Raw genomic sequence first — 4,872 nt, 5'->3', positions numbered from 1 at the left:
TTAACCTCGACCTGCTCTTCCAGCACCACCACCTGGATCCAGCCAATCACAGCCCAGAGATCCCCAGCCCACCCAATCAGGACCTGGGATTCAGGCTCTCGCCCCGGGGGTCCGCTTCCCAAAGCAGGGGCAGCAGCTATCTTGAGAGCCTATCAGAGCTGGACTTTGGGAGAGCAGAACCCGAGGCGACAAATCATAATGTGAGCTCGTCGTCCCTGGCCAACTCAGGGGTGGGAGGGTTGGTGGAGTCACTGAAGCCAGCGAGTCTCAGTGTGGGGCCTAAAAAGGTCTCTGGGGGTCTTGCGGAGACAAGTCCTCAGCTAATGTGGGTTCAGGAGAAAGAAATTAGGGAGCTAGCTCCTCCTAATGTTGAGGAGGCCAGTCTCTCCCAACAGGCAGGACAGGTGAGCACAATTCAACGTATGTGTGTGTGTCTTTGTTTGAATGCATGGGTGAGTGTCTGTACCACACAGCACTTTTCTGAGCTGTTATTCTCTCCCTAGGTGATCCAGCAGGGATGGGGGGCTGTGGTACGCTGGGGGGGCAAGCTGGGCCAGAACCTGGCTGAACTCAGCCTGTCTGCAGTACAAAACGAGGAGGGGACATCCAGAGACCCCCCAGAGCCCCAGACCAGTACCCAGGCCAGGAGTGACTCTCCTCAGGTCGATGGAGCATTGGCGGTCCCCTGGGGTTTGGGACGGCTGTTTGGAGCCTCCAATAACCCCACGATACCCACACTTCCAACCAGGTGCGCTGGTGTGTGTGTGTTTGTGTGATAGTGTTCTGATACTAGACAGTTGAAGTATCTTACTCTTATCACTGATGTATCTCTCTCCCTCCCCAGACGTCCGTCTCAGTGGTTGTCTCCAGGGGTGTCTGTTCTGACCCGGATGGTGAGCAGCAGTTCCAGCGCTAACCAGAGGAGGGCGCTGGAGCCCCAGCAGGTAGAAGAGGTGTTCGAGAGAGAGATGGAGGAGACATGGGACAACCCAAGACCCCTCAGGTATTGGAAATATTTGGAAATATATCTAGATTACATGTTTAGTTTGTTCAGTTGTCATGACTGTCTATGACAGTTTTACGTCATTCTTATGTTTTTACAGTAGTATCACTTATTCTTCTCTCTTTCTCAGGTCAGTCAGAACACTATGCGACCACTCTGGCACAGGGGCGGAGCTAAGCTTCCAGAAAGGGGAGGAGTTAGTGGTTTTAGGGGGAGTCGATCACGACTGGATTCGCTGTCGTCAGGGAGACCGAGAGGGGCTCGTACCCATTGGCTACGCCTCACTGATCCTGTGATTTCAGACACCTGATCAGAGTTTTGATTGTTTGAATATATCTGGGGGAGGGAAAATGAAGTCATAAAGCTATAATGTATTTAGGCAACCATAGAGAGGCTGTGGTGAAGTCCCAATGCTCTCAGAGAAATAGTTCACCCCTGAATCTAAGTTCAAATCACATGTTTATATCTCTAAAGTGGTCCAAAGTCGTATGTCAGGGTTCCCTAACTGGCGGCCCATGATTTTATAAGGGTTTGGGTTACTTGTTGGACATAAAATACTACCATCAGTAAATGTTGGAAATCTGTTCCAAGGTATTCCCACACATAGAGAGAGATGTGATTGTTTACAAATCTAAGCAAGGTTTGAAATTATTATATTTTAGCCAAATGTTATATCTGTTTGGGCTTCTTGCGGTCAATTTGCATCTACAAATGATTTATGATTATGTTCCAGCCCCCTGACCATCCGTGGCTGAATCTAGTTGATGATCTCTGGTCTAAGTGATTTAGTTCCTACTCCACACCATCTGTTGTGTAGATCCCACTATATGCACTGGTAGAAATGTGCAAAACTCAATCCCTAAAGAACTGTACCATCTAATGCCATCTAATTAGGGGGATTTAAGGAAGATTTAATTTAGCTCACCAGATGGTGTGGAATATGGACCCAGCACGACTTCAGACCACTTTTGAAGTGTGAAAACTTCAGACAAACACTTATCTTGGTGTGGACTATCCCTTTAAATGTCCTCCATTCATCATCTCTCTTTGGTGACCACTGATCTGAGAAGGACTGGATAAAGCTTTGTAGAATTCTATTCATAGGTTGCACCTCCGTCACGTCATGCCAAGCCGCCATCGGCGGTGCCCTAAAGTGGTGATAAGCCCCGTCGTTCTGAGTCTAACTACTGTTTAGTATAAATTAATAGCAAAATTCTGCAAAAATAGCTAGCAAAGCAAACGTAAGCTAGTTACAATCAGGTGGCCTCCCCTCAATTTAAGCTAGTTAGCTAATGTTATACTGCATCTAAAGTCTATCTGGTGACATCAAAATGATGACGAAAGATTTTCCTAATAATTATTTGCCTGTTTTTGAATGTCATTGTATTTCCAGGCCACTGTAATGCACTTTTGATGAAATCTTCATCAGCGCTTAATGATGAGGATGCATTGAGTAGAATGCTCAGTCGGGCATCAGTCCAAACGAACGTTAAAAACAATATTGTGACGAAACGTGCAACCAATGCATTCAGTTTATCCAAACACTTTCAGATCAGCAGTCACTATGGGAAGATTTATAGCCTGGTAGCCAGGTCGGTTTCTGCTCTAGACCCAGACCTTGCCGCCAGGCTAACCGGTGAAGGGAGCCATGCTAGAGTATTGGAGCGTAGCCCCTGTTACGTAAAGTAGTACCATAGTGCAATGTAGCTGTTTTCTGTGTTCTATTTGACCTTTCACCCCTATTGATCTCTCACCTCTTTCGCTTAGTCTCTGTGTTTGACATGTTCCCACTACAATTAATAGTCAGTTTAAAAAGGATAACTATTTGACTGTATAAATATACATACATAATATATAGGTATATGAATATAGATGAATTTAACCGATAGATAGATAACCAAGAGAAAACAGATAGTCAAACGTTACTATAGATAAGGTTGATCATGAATCAAATTGATAAGTGATCTGGCCTTTTATCCCCAACTCACCAGTCACTACTCTATAGTCATTATACACACGGACAGCTCCAGTATTTTTGTCAATTATTGGAATCCAGTGGCTTCATCTTAGTGTGTGTTGTGTGCATTGTCTTGACTTCATATCCTTCATATCTTCATCATAACCTGATAGATTTAGTCTCATACCTTTAGACTGCATTTATTGTATAATGAATGCTTTGAGTGAATGCAGTGGGGTTGGGCTCAATATGGCAGTCAATTCAGGAAGTAAACTGAAATTCCAATTCGATGATTGAAATAGGGGCCTGTATTGTTAATGATTTCTTAATGAATTAAAAAGGAGAAGCTATTTATGTTTTTTAAGTAGCTGATTTTAAATTCAAATCTCTTCCTGAATCGGCAGCCTTCAATTCGAATTGAGCCCAACCCTTGAATGCAGAAGAATATCTATCTATATGACACATATCTATCTAAAGGACATTCTAGTATCCAACAGTATATAAATATAACTGGCATAGCAATGCTGTAACTTCAATCAGTCCACACCTCTTAAACCTCACTAACACATACTACTCAGTGCTTATGGAAATATCAATGCTTTGAGACGAACAGATAGACAGACAGATAAACAGACAGACAGCTAGACAGAGAGATAGACAGACAGATAAACAGACAGACAGATAGACAGACAGATAAACAGACAGATAGATAGACAGACAGACAGACAGACAGACAGACAGACAGACAGACAGACAGACAGACAGACAGACAGACAGACAGACAGACAGACAGACAGACAGACAGACAGACAGACAGACAGACAGACAGACAGACAGACAGACAGACAGACAGACAGACAGACAGACAGACAGACAGACAGACAGACAGACAAACAGACAGATAGACAGACAGACAAACAGACAGATAGACAGACAGACAGATAAACAGACAGATAAACAGACAGACAGATAAACAGACAGATAAACAGACAGACAAACAGACAGATAGACAGACAGATAAACAGTCTGAGGGACTTGAGACCTGTCTCTTTCTACTCATCCCAGGGATGATCAACTCTAGTCTGGTTACTTTTCCTTTACCTCATAGATCAATTGGTATCTTTGATTCCCCAGATGTTTAACTTGACTGGTTACCTGGGCGTTACTAAGTCTGACTACAAGACAATTCAAAAGGCTACTGAGACCAGTAGACAATGTGGGTTTCCAGGGCCATAGTTGTATGTTCCTGACCGAGACTATCCAAGCTTTCAGATGAAGCAGTAAGCTACTCCCTGATGTACTGTATGTGTATGAAGACACCACGACTGTCAAGCCTATGTGTTTGAGGGAGAGGCTGCCCTTCCCCCAACCGTACCTCAGCTCTCATATGTACCTTCCTTCTTTCCCTACCTGTCACGCTAACCTGTGTAAGGTCATCATTTTTAATACCGTAGTAACGATAGTGGTAGTAGAATAATGTTCAAGTAATAATGTTTATTACTATGTTTCTCTTCTGATTTGGTTGGTAGTTATTCTGTAGGCTTGGTAATGATGATGCATATGATGTACTTCTCAAAGGCTTCTGGTTTAAAGGAACTGTTTGTTTGCTGTTTTTGTTGTTTTGTCACTTGCGGGTGACATGGCGCTTCTTGAAGAGTTCAGGTTACTTGAGGAATGAAGAATAAAACATATTACCCATAAATTCAAAGGGAATATCGCTCTTTTGATTGGTCAGAATATAATAAAGAAGGTATAAAAGGTATAATATAAAAGGTTACCATGCCAACAAGCCTCTGTGGTGTAGCACAGGGTTAGTGTCCCTATGACAACAATAGATTGGAAACATTGTAACTTTGCACTTGCATTATACAGGCTACTTTACCAAATCTTCCAGCAAGTGCAATGGTATGGC

Source organism: Oncorhynchus nerka, linkage group LG14 (assembly GCF_034236695.1).
Source record: "Oncorhynchus nerka isolate Pitt River linkage group LG14, Oner_Uvic_2.0, whole genome shotgun sequence".
NCBI lineage: Eukaryota > Metazoa > Chordata > Actinopteri > Salmoniformes > Salmonidae > Oncorhynchus > Oncorhynchus nerka.
This window is presented reverse-complemented; position numbering follows the sequence as displayed.